This window comes from Trichechus manatus, unplaced genomic scaffold (genome assembly GCF_000243295.1).
Source record: "Trichechus manatus latirostris isolate Lorelei unplaced genomic scaffold, TriManLat1.0 scaffold00253, whole genome shotgun sequence".
Classification (NCBI taxonomy): Eukaryota; Metazoa; Chordata; class Mammalia; order Sirenia; family Trichechidae; genus Trichechus; species Trichechus manatus.
Genome location: NW_004444189.1, coordinates 314,607 through 327,619, shown reverse-complemented (window position 1 = coordinate 327,619; position 13,013 = coordinate 314,607). Strand labels below are relative to the sequence as shown.

The window sequence follows — 13,013 nt, the reverse complement described above, 5'->3', positions numbered from 1 at the left end:
GAAAGGAGAAGTAGATTTTTAAAAAATGCTTTAAACACAAAATGTCCCCTTGTAAATAGCCAGCAAGCAGGAGGTATACATCCCTGGCATTAAAGGGGTTAATGGCACCACTAAATGTCTCTTCCACTTCCTCCGACCAGAGGATGTTGTAATTTTTGGGATTCATGAATTGGCCAAGCCAGTCAGCATCTTGAACACAACAGACACTGTCTAGATCTATTCCTTACCTGCTGGGAAGAGACAATTCCCCTCACACTTGGAACCCCGAAGCCCTTTAAGCTGCTTGCTCTGTAACCGTGGCAGCTGGGCCTTACACAATTCTTCATCTCCAGCCACTGGGCCTCACTAAATAAAAACTATGGTGCCTTGTTAGCCAACAGCTGAGCGTGAAATCATTACACTGCAATTCCCTGCTCTCTGAGTCAATCTATTTTTTTCCCCCATTATAGATCTGGATGCATAGGGTCAGTATAGAAAGAAGAAAAGAAAAAAGTGGAATGGAATAAAATGTATCAGGGCAAGCGGAGCACACCCAACAGACATATTTAATTCCATATGGTAAAATTAGTGTGTGCATATAAAAAAGTTTGGAGCCAGCTAATAAACCCAAAACTTGTGCTATTTAATGTCATCATGCTTTGAACTTGCACACGCTGTAATACAGAGAACTGTAGAGACAGATATATGGCCAAAAATAAGCTTTTGTCAAGCCACAAATTGCTAACAGATTGGAGTGTGTCTGACAAGACCCTGAGCTTGTAACATATGTTCTTTTTAAGGAGTATTAACATTTTATGAATTAGCTCCATGCTAACCAAGAGCACCTGAACTGCTAAACAATTAGAATGTCACTTAGTCCCTCAGCAGTTCTCCTCCACATTTGGAAACCTGTGTGTGCACCGGAATATGGGGAAGGCAAGGAAAGTGGTGTGAAGGCGAGGAAAGTAAAAAAGGAAAGAATGTGAAGAAGTAGACTGTAACATGTGCTGAAGGGGGTGCTAACTTTTTCTAGGGGCAGAAGCTCTCAAGGTGGAGGGCAAGTTCTGCCAGGATTTCAGAAGAGGGAAGGAATGTTTCAAAATAAAGCTTTTATCAACTTTTCTTACCAACCAAATAACATCTCACATCTATTGCATCACTTCCAGGGCTATTTACTCAGTATCCTGAAAATGACACTTTGTTTATAGTCTCCTGATGATTCTTTGTCAGGAGGGCAAAATTATTTTGTGGTAAAAATCAGAGTGTTGAATGAATATTATTAAAAAATGAACTCGGACTATTGGTCCATCAGGAGCACTCTAAAATCATTAGGCTCTGATACAGGGAGCAATCTCCCTAATCATAACTTTCCATGTATGTCACATTTTTGTATAAAATTTCAACAACTGTTGCTGTTTGTCTGCAGGGCCCTTCCAGGCAGTAGTTGTATCTTGTCTCCTAGAGTACCTGGAACATAGCAAAGATTCAGTAAATATTTGCTGAATTGGATTGGCAGGAAGGAAATGCAGAACACAAAATAATACTTGAATGGAAGGAGTCGGGCTGGCAGCCTCATTCCCACCTCCCCTCAGGGCCTCCCTGGGACTCTAGGTGGCCCTCCCACAGGGCTCACTACTTTGACAGGTTTCACAGATTGTGGTTTGTCCCCCCCATAAAACTGTACTAGTCTTAAGGGTAGGGGTTACAGCTCACTTGACTTTGTAGCCTCAACACCCAGGACAGGACTGGATTTATAGAGCACGCTCCATTTTCTACCTTAAGGCAGAACTTCACACCTGCCAAAGTAACTATAATTATATCTTATCAGATGGGCTGGAAATGAAGGGTTCCTAGTGAATAAAATGTAATTATATGACACTGTTATCTGATTTGAAAATTCTCTTTTAAAAATGAATTTTTATTTTCTTATTGTGCAGTGTAATTTTATTATATACATATTACTCAGAATCTCATAATTCAGAGGTAGCCATTGACCATACATGTACATACTGTATATGTGCATGTGTATATATCCTCCTAAGTTTTATACATACATATATAAACTATATATACACACACACATACACATATAGTGTGTATGTATGTACACACACACACACACACTTTTAACTCTAGGTCTTCTTTTAATTCTTGACTAATCCCTTGATGATGATTTTAATGTTAAACATTTAATTTTAATGCTGAACATAACAGAAACAAAGATTAGAAGAATGAAAATGATGATGTATTATAATACCAAAAGAGAAATAATTTCAGAATGGGCTGTTATCCTGGATTACTTATTCACCTATCCAGATTTTTACGGAAAAAGAGAGCTCAGTTTGGATCCTGAGACTCAAAGCCTCACTTTATATATGGCAAACTGGTGGCATCTATAAAAAAGTGTAAGATGATTATGCATATGCAATCATAATCTGTTAGGGGAAAGGCAACACAGTTTATATGTAGAGACATCATGTCTCATTAACCTTCTTGAGTTATTTGAGATGATAAATAAGCAAATAAGCAGGGTATATACTTTATTTAAACTTTCAAAAACCCTTTGACAAGATTCTACACCAAAGATGGTTTATAAGCAAAGATGAGAAGATAAGGGGGCGGGGGAAACTAGAGTACTGGAAAGGGACAAACAGAACACAATTAAAGAGAATGTTGACACACTGTGATAAATGTAACTAACGTCACTGAACAATTTGTGTGGAAATTGTCAAATGGAAACCTAACTTACTGTGTAAACTTTTCACCAAAAACTCACTAATATATATATATATTTTAAAAAAGATGGTTTATAAAAACAGTTAACATGGGAAGGGGGGTGTTTTCTACAGAGAGAGAACTTGACTAAAGATGAGAAAAAAATGAGCAGAATCGACATTTTCTATCAGAGAAGTGTTAAAAGAAAGAGAGTCCCCAAGTAGCCAGCATTAACTGGATTTTCTAATATTAAAAATTATCTTGGAGAAAGTGCACACCCTAAAAAGTGCGAACCTATCTGCCTCTTTCAGATGGTAAAATATCTCAAACCACAGGAAGATCTGTGTGTGTGTGTGTGTGTGTGTGTTCGCGCGCATGCACATGTGTGTGAGAGAGAGAGAGAGGTAGAGGTAGGTATAGGTGCTGGTGAAGATGGGGCTATTGGGGGACCTGAAAAGTGATAAGTAGATGATGTCCTTATTCTTGCTCCAAACAGGCTTATCTGTACTCACCTAACATATGCAATTTTGATTACTATATCCTGCAAGTTACGTGATTAGCAAAGTCCAGGGAAGTTCAAGAAATAAAATATTCTAAGTATTATAAAAGAATTGAGGGGGGAAAACCCTCATTGACTTGGTACACACACACATACACACACACTCATTCATTCAAAGAAAAATGAAGGCTGACAGAGTAGGATAGAAAAGCGAGGTAATTCAGCAAGAAAAAACAGAAGTTGAGGGGAGGGACAGGCAAAGTTTACAAAACCACAAAGGATAACACGGGGCATCCATTAATTCACTGCTTGAAGACTAAAACCAGGTAAACCCCTTTGAAGTTTAAAAGGCTCTTGTAGGACACATGACAACTTTACACAGCATGTGGTTCTTCAAGAGAAAGCCCCTAGTGAAAACTGAAGGAGGCTTAAGGAGTTTGAGATATTCCAGGAAGTAAGATCCTTAATGAATTAATGAAGGAAATTAGGAGTTTCTAGTTACATCTCTTACTTTTTGACACTGTCATCAAGAAGGACAGTCACACTCCCTCTCTGAACTTCTCTCTCCTCTCCTTATGGTCAGGATCTCCAGTGGTCAGCCTAGCATGCCATTTCTTCCTTTCCCCTCCATTAATGCAGAAAAGTGAGCATGGATTATGAATGTTGCATTAGCTAGTACTGTTGTCAATACCAGGCACTAACGACTCAATTTGGAGGGAAGAGTGGTGGAAGGGAGAAGGTTCTGGTCAAATACCAGTACTGTCTCAAGATGCAAAAGATCCTTTTTGAGGTAATTAAAATTTTGGGGGCAACTTTAAAGATTTCATTTCTTATGTGCAGTGCGGCATAGAACAGCTTGTAGGCTGCAGATCAATAAATTCCAGTTCACTTTCAAGTCATGTTGGCATGCAGCCCTGGCTGGTTTATTAATTTAAGTTTCAGTCCTTTTAAAAAAAAGTTATGTCTAAAGAAATAAGGCACTATATGGATCACAGCAAGATTGCTCAATCAGAACAGGTCTTTACATACATTGGTCATAAACGTCAATAGGAAATCTTAAAACGTTGAAGAGAATAGGTCACCCCCTCCTTCTGTCTCCTTCAGTTAAGAGTTTTTCGTAGGAACCCTGAGCACCATTCCTTTTTGTTTTTAAGATCACTTGATATCTGAGCAGCAAGCACCTATGGCTTTCCTTGCACAAGCTTCAGCAATTAGTTGAGTGAGAATAAAAAGGTCCAAACAGAAGGACAGTGGTATGATTTCGGTGTTCAAGTCTCTATCTAGGAAGGTCTGTCTCCCCTTCTTTCTCTTTTTCCTGCCCTATGTCCCCAATATCTATCTAACCATGAGGATATAACCTGAAAGCCTGATAGTAAAATGAAATGCTAGAAGCCGCCTGTTTTTCAACTTCTCTCTTTCGCATGTTTTCTTATCTTTGATTCCTTACATTGTTTACATTTTAATCATTTTTTTTTAAAAAGCCCTCACATATATGCTAATAACTACTGCTTTTGTGGACTTGCTCCAGCCATCAGGACATTCTTCAATTCCTGCTCCCATATATTTTAAGGACTATAAACTAATTTTACTATTAGACGATGCCCCGGATTACTACGACAGTAATGCTTCCCCTCAAACAATGCATCCTCAAACTAAATGATGCCTGGATTATCTGTGTCACTTCTCCCGTGTACTAACATAAATAAGTGAAAGCTGCCTGAATGTACCAAAACTGGTCAGAAACTAAAGCTGGAGTTGAATGCTACTGAGTACTGTACCTACCGCATTTTAGATCTTGAAAGAAATATTTATGAATTGACAATATCATCCAAATATAGTCCATAACAATACCTTGCATGTATGTTTTTTTATAAAATGAATGCTTATGTAGAAATCTCTGATGTTCTCAGACTAAGTGTGCCTTCATGAAATTCATATAGAACATTATCACTTTATTAATGACTAACTGTGACACGTATTTGAAGAACCAACGAAAACAATATGACACTTGTGAAACATTTTATGTTGAGAATTTAAATTACAGACAGACTTGCACTTTTTGCTTCTGAGTGCATTCAGTTTTAATCAAGGTTCCCAGAGCTCCGCACTAATAGTGGAATTGTATTTAAATAGGGCCTTTAGGGTGTTAAAGTTACAGATTAATTAACTCAATCTGGTCAGGGCTTGGGGGGCACTACAGTTCCACATCTCTATCTCCAGAGGTAGCCAAAGTTCCTCTCGACATTAGCAACTAAATACTTGCATAGGCTTAGGCTGATTATGATGGAAACTTCTAAAAGAAAGCAGGCTTGCCATAATTCAGAATAAAATGATTGGTTGTGAGCGCAATGAGATGACATACTACTAGTTTACATTTCTAGCATATGGTTGAATTGCATTAGGAATGCATCTCCACCACTTCTTAACTGAGGGGCATTGGGGTAGTGAATGAACAGCTCATGTCTTAGTCTCCTCTGCAAAATGGGGATAGGAATGACATTTGCTTTAGAGGGTTTTTTGTGGGGATTAAATTAGTTTACTCATGGAAAGTGCTCAACATAGTGCCTGGCACACAGTAAGCGCTCAGTAAACGTGAGGTAAGGAGCCCTGGTGGTGCAACAGTTAAGCACTCTAACTAAACAGTCGGCTGTTCAAACGCAACCAGTGGCTCCATGGGAGAAAGACATGGTGATTTGCTCCTGTAAAGATTACAGACTACAACACCTATGGGACAGTTCTACTCTGTCACACGGAGTACCTATAAGTCTAAATAGACTCAACAGCATCTAACAACAACAAAAACGTGAGGTATTATATTACTGGAGTACATTATGGCATGGTAGAATTCTCTAAAAGTAAAAAGCGAAGGGAAAAGGTTAAGGAATAGAGTAGCTTACACTTGTTCGGACACTATAGTTAATGTCTTTGGTCACGCTCTCTATCCTGCCTTTTCCCAAGAACCCGTGTCCCACTCACACACTATGCTGTTGAGGCCATTACATTTTTCACCTGTCTTCAAACACACCCTGGACTTCCTAGCCTTTGTTTGTGTTTTGATACCCCTCTCTGGAAGTCCCTTCTTTCTCACTGCTGCGTATAAATAACTCCACCTAGTTTTAAAGCTGTACCTTAAATGCTATTTTCTCCATGCATTCCCGGACTCCATGAGTTCTGTACCTGCTCTCTTTCCACTGCATTTTGTTTATACTTGTATAGTAATACTGATCACATTTTAGCCCAAGCTAATCATCTGCACTGTTTGTCTTCTACCGGACTGTAAACTGCTTGACAGTAGGGACAATGTCTTGTACATCATTGCATATCTCACAGAATCTATCTCTGATTGCTGGCATTTGATAAATGTTTGCTGAATTGTCCTTGGGGTCTCATTCATGTGGGTCATTTTATTTCCATGATGATCTTTCCTACCTGGAAACTTGTTATACTCTTTGCTTCATTTGCTCCTGGTTCTCCAGCAACTGTGTGCAAATTTTGTAAGCATTATGCTAGATGCTATGGGGTTATACTGACTTTACCTCAAAAAGCTTTATAGTCTCCTTGAAATGCAAGGTAAGCACATACAAAAGTAACCTTGATTTAATTATTAAGCAATTAGATATGATTGTAAGACAGAGGCCCAACAAAGGCTAAGAAGGTAACTTAAATGAATTAAGTGGGTTAGATTATTTAAATAAAGAAATATGCTCTGTTCAATTATTCCTACAACACAACGCTCCTTTGGGCTATTTTTATATTTGCCATTTATGACAGAGACACGGTTATATGAAATAATTCATTTCTCCTGTAATAAGATGAACAACAGCAAAAGGGAGACAAGAAGGTAGTGGTGGGGATTGTAGTAAACTTCAGCCTTTTCTAAAGGTGGCAGCCACTACTAAATCCAAGCTCATCACTGCTGTGCGAGAATGTCCAAAGTGGCTCAATCTTTCACCTATTTTTATGAGATGAAGAAAAATCTAGATTTTTATGTAAAATCTACACAGTTTTATATGTTGACTATTATCTTAAAGATTCAGAAACACTGTTTAAGGTAAATATAATATGTCTGGGTAGTATCTGTTAAAGGCTTCCAGGTTACAACCTCCATGAGTGTTTTAAAAATTCAGAGGAAAACAGGATAATTGCAGGTTGGAGTGTGCTGGCTTGGTTTCAGGGAGAAGACGGTGACTGGGATGCACCTATAACTTATTTCTGTCTCTTTTACTGAATTTTCTTTCTTTGTTGTCTGAGATGACTTCTACCCACAGCTTTTGAACCTTTATGTTTATCTCATCAGAGCACTATCATGCTAAAGGCTTCCAAATCTTCAGTTCTGATTTCTGATTTTTCTCTCTCCGTCTCTTCAGTACAAACTAAAGAACACTTCCACGATACACCCCTAGACTTGCCCTCATCATCCTCGCCTGCTGCTTACTCATCCTGAGTTCTTGCACGCCACCAGTGGAGGTGCAATCTGGCCAATTCGCCAGCCTCGCAAAGTGGGAGGCAATTTTAATTCTTCTCGTCTATCTCCTCCCACTCCAACCACATGACTAAACCACATCGATTACTTCTTTGCGGTGGTTTTCTACAACCCCCTATTGAGGGCCATGAAACTTGAATAATCTTTCTCAAAGACTGCTTCTATTCTACTACTTCCTTTGCTTCACCCCAGTAAATGCTTGCCATCCCCTGCATACAACACATTCAGTTCTACTTTTGTGTTTTTTCCCGATTAAAGAAAAATCTCTTGAAAGTCTTTTCCCACTTTCCACCAATTCCTTTTCTTCATTCCCTTTAAAAGATACCAAAGCAAGCCCTGGGTTGCTTCTGTCATAATTATACATGATTTGTACCAATTAATATGTTGTATTGTAAGGTTGTCTAGCTTTTTTTTTCTTCCCCATTTTAGGTAAAGGAGATGGAAAGACAAACAGAAAAACAGTTACCATAAAAATTTTCAAATATGTTTGTCTTCTGTTTATCATGGACTTCAGTGAAATTTGGTATACGTAACAGTTACCGAGCTCTTGCTATGAACCAAGCAAGCACTGGGCTAAATAGTTCATATTTATCACCCCACTTAATCTTTATAACAAGCTGACAAGATAGGCACAATTACTAATCCCAATTTACAGATGGGAAAACTGAGGCTGAGAGAGGTTGAATGACATACCCAGGTGTCACAAAGCTGGTAAGTAGTATAGTAAATCCACAAAGCCCAGGCTGCTGGCCCACGCCAGAGCTCTTAATCCCTACTCTATACCCTCCCCTGAGTTAAAGAGGGGTGCCTGCAGTGAGCGAAGTCTATTGCTAACGGGACCATGTTTATGTAATGAATGACTAATAAAAGGTTCACTAACATAAGGTTAAAATAAAAGAAGCCCCTAACCATTTCACATATTTTTTACAAATAGGCACAGTAGAATTCACAATTAAAATAATTTCACATAGGATGTTGGCTTTTAGGACCATCTGTGTCACATAGATTCCCTCGCACGAGTCAGACCAGGATAAAAAAAGTGACTGCTAAACCTATCTCAACCTCCCAAAGACAGTCATATAAAACAGACTTTTAGGGAAGTCAGCTTGTTTTCTTATTTGGTCTTTGTTCTCGTCCTACTTATTTCTGCTAAAGAGATTGCCTCTTCCCGTGATCCGCAGTTCTCCATGGACCTCATTCGGGCATGTGAGGAGGCTGCCCAAATCCTTCTCACTCATGTCCCCCTTTGCTCACTTCTGCCTTTCATCCCTCCCTAAAGAGCTGAACAGGAAAAAAAAAAAAAAAAAAAACGGGGAGAAGGATTTGCTGCTTTTCTCTTTTTAAAATTGTAAGGCTGTTTAAAGTCTCATTCAGATTTAGTGTTGTCTTGGTTATATGCTAAGTCTCGAAGTTTTCTATGGGATTAAATAGGGAAACTGCATTTCAGCTTTAGGGGGGAAATTAAAACTAAGGGTTGGATGGTTTCCCAAGACCTTCCTACAACAGAGAACCAAACTAATGCTCAGTCTGGTACTGGTGACTACCGTACTTAGCTCTAAGAATCCCAACAAGGGACCTGGGAAATTATTTATTCAAACTTTTGGCCACTGAATCCTTTGTTTAAAAAAGGTATTTTAGGTGGAAACATACAGTGTAAAGCAGATTAAAGTGGCGCTACTTTGATGGTGGGGATGATAGGATGGAAGCCCTGTCCAGTCTTCCCCTTTCTCCACCCCTGCTTCCTAGGAGAAACCTTGCCAGGGATCTGAGGAGCAGTCACGAGCTTTTAAACATTTTTTAGCCACAATCCCTGTAAGAAATGCATTTTCTTAAGTGGCCTTGGTGACCCAGTGGTTAAAAGCTCGGCTGCTAACCAAAAAATCGGCGGTACGAATCCACCAGTCGCTCCTTGGAAACCCTGCGGGGCAGTTCTACTTTATCCTATGGGGTTCACTATGAGTTGTAATCAACCTGATGGCAATGGGTTTAAGTGGCTCAGTATATGCACACATGCGTGCACACATACGTACACATATACCTGAAACAAAAATTTCATGAAACAACAGTTACTCTTAGTACACATTGTCATCGCTGATATTTTCCTCTCCATTCTAGCCTATTTTATTCAAAACCAAACAAACAAAATCCCCAGTCTACTAAATTGATATCTCTACACATTAGGGAGTTGAAAAACACTGCATTTTCAATGACCTAATCCTCAAAATAATTCTATAGATGAAGAAAATCTTGCTCATGTTTGTATTTCCTCCCTCTCTACAAAAAGCGTTTAGAAAAAAGTGCCACAATAAATGGTAAGGGAAGGTGCTAGAATGTGGACCTAGGGCTGATCCCTTGCCCTAAGAAGGGCAGAGTTCCTTTGTAAGGAATTGGGAATGTTGACTTAGAGTGATGTCTGGTCTCTCTTCTGATGGCAAATCATGGGACCAGTGATCCTGGAAACTTTCAGTGGCCATGGCTTCTACTGCATGGACAAGAGAAGAAGGAAGGAAAAATAAAATAAAATAAAATAAAAGGATGGAGAAAGAGAGAGATCTTGTCTGTGCTTGAGTCCCTGCTTCTAGTTCATGGCCAAGGTCAAGGTTTATTCTTATCCTTGGTCTCATAAAACACACTATGTCCTGATAATCCTCCATTTTTCAAGAAGAAAAAAGGAAAAAAAAACTGCAACAGAGTCACAACAGTAAGTTCTGACTTATTTCCAATATACATAAAACCTACTCATGCTACAAAATTACCACCACCATAAGAAAAAAATACTCCCACCTCCTTTAATACAACAATACAGAAAATATTTCTGGTGAGTTTATAAAAAGGGAAAGAGAATTTGCAGTAAGAATTCCCAAAGTTTATTACTTTTCAACCCTTAGTTATGTTATCCCAGTAGCAGTCAAAGGATTTAAAGATTTTACTGAATTTTCTTCACTATCTTAAAAAATCTATCTCAATGTCTTCTATTCAAATATGTATCCACTTTCACCTTTTCTTTTAGCAAGAGATTCTAAGAAATATACCTTTTAAAAAATCTATACTATAATCTACACTACAAACCCATAACAAGGTTCAAACATATGTACTTCAACACCAAGTCACAAAATAGGCTTTTATAAATTTCTTTCTACAAAAATAAATAAGAAAAAGTAATAAAAAAAGATAAAGCTTTCATACAGAATTGCAGCAATTATATCCCCACAGCTACACTATAACCCAAAACTTTGCAAAAGGCTTTGATTATTGAACCATGGCCGAAGTGAATAATTTGCCTTTCACTAAGAAAACAAGCACATTCATTCCTTCCACAATGGAGAGAAGCAGTTTTAATTAAACCTTATCAAAAGATGAATAAAGAATAAACTCAATACCCATTCCACAGAACTCTATTTTCATCTGTTTAGTTTAAGCTTGCCATATTCATGCACTAATTATCCACCGTCCAAGGAATGCCAGAGTTGTGTTAATGTTAGTAAAGATTTAATTAGCTCAGTTATCTGGAGAGTATTGAAGTGAGGCTCAGCATAGTACAAATTTCTTCAGGCTTTATACATACCTCTGATCAAAATACATGCAGCTGAAATCTAAGTGAACAAAGAATGCTTACTTCTACAATTCTGCTATTGAAACAGTTCCACACTTCATAATTTTATTAGTCCAATTAAAAACACACACACACACACACACAAGTCTTCAGAAGTAGAACTCATAAGTGAAGGCTTATCTTGGTGTGTGAGAGAGGGAGAGTGTGTGTGTGTGTGTGTGTGTGTGTGTGTGTATGTGCGAGTGCAATGCATACAGTAACTTCCTGAATCTGTAAATATGTCCTTAGAAAGTTAATTAAATTTGCCTTTTAGATAAATATCAACATCCTTAGTCCAGTCCTTCAAAACATTTTTATCTTTTCAGAGTTGCCTGTGTATTTTACCTTCTTCCCGGAAAGTGAGGCATTTAAAATGCATTGAGAGCACAGTAACACAGACAACTGTTTCAATCTGTCAGACACCAGGGACAGAGAGTAGGGTTCATTTCAGAAAACAGATTGGCCCCCAGCGGCCTGACCTTCCTGGTGGGAAAGAGAACACTGCGCTGTGCTTGACAAGTTCAGCAACAAAGAGGTATATTCAGGTCCCCCCAATTCAGACACGCTTCTCACAGGGAAAAATGAAAAGCAGAAGACAGAAATTTTACCACTTCCAGCAAAGCAGAGTTTACTTAGATCAGAGACAAGTATCCTAACCATGACAAAAAATAACACTTTTAGGAAAGCAGCACACCATTTTATACACACGTTTATAACTTCTGAAAGTTCTTATCTGGCCATTGCCAACGTCTTAGCTTCCTACTTTAGCCATGATCCATACTCATTAGCATTATAACATCAGTGGAAGCCCAAAAAATATGATTATCCTGATAAAAGATTTCCTAAGTACTCTAGAATGAAGAGGGCATAACTTTTCTCTCAGAAGCTGGCTCATGCTAATTTCAAAGTAAGCTTTCTCTTTGTTTTTACGTGTAATGAATTTTGCCTTTTGCTCTGAAAATCAAACAGATATTTTGTTGTCTTTGTAGACCCTCAGACAAACAGATTTTTCATTACTCAGTTTTATTTTGCATTTTTATAGGGTCTTCTAAGCAGGTCTCGAAATGAGCTAAAAATCCAGCAAAAGGATCAACAATTTAAAAAAAAAAATTGACAAAGCAATATTCTTAATAAAACAATCTCAGGATATATTAATTGCTACATATATATATATATTTTAACCCCCAATGTCAAGGTTTATTGTATAACCTAATTGATAAGTTACGAAAGATGTTTAGTTTACACGTTTTGAATTACATATCTATGACACCACATTTTTGAAGCATTAAGTTCCATGTGGAAGGTTATAAATTTAAAGGGCAGCAATTGTAACTGCCCATGGTACACTTGTAAACAAGTACACTGCTTATTTTTTTAAATTCAAATTTTTTGTTTTTAGTACATATTTTCATTTTACTTGGATCTACAATCAACATCCATGGAAGCAGCAGTCAAGAAATCAAAGGACGTATTGCACTGGGCAAATCTGCTGCAAAAGACATTTTTAAAGTGTTAAAAAGCAAAGGCGTCACTTTGAAGACTAAGGTACACCTGATCCAAGTCATGGTATTTTCAATTGCCTCATATGCATGTGAATGCCGGACAGTGAATAAGAAGACTGAAGAAGAATTGATGCCTTTGAATTATGGTGTTGGCAAAGAACACTGAATATACCATGGACTGCCGGAAGAATGAACAAATCTGTCTTGGAAGAAGTACAACCAGAATGCTCCTTAGAAGGGAGG

General features: G+C 38.1%; 1 protein-coding gene across 1 annotated transcript in view; it reads right to left on the bottom strand.

Annotated features, from left to right (window-relative positions):
* Nucleotides 1–1,404: 1,404 nt before the first annotated feature.
* CDK14 (cyclin dependent kinase 14) overlaps nucleotides 1,405–13,013 on the bottom strand; it is a gene marked incomplete at its 5' end in the record, with an annotated part of 305,956 nt that continues 294,347 nt past the window's right edge. The window contains one exon of the mRNA XM_004389659.2: nucleotides 1,405–1,446. The remainder of the gene's footprint in view (nucleotides 1,447–13,013) is intronic.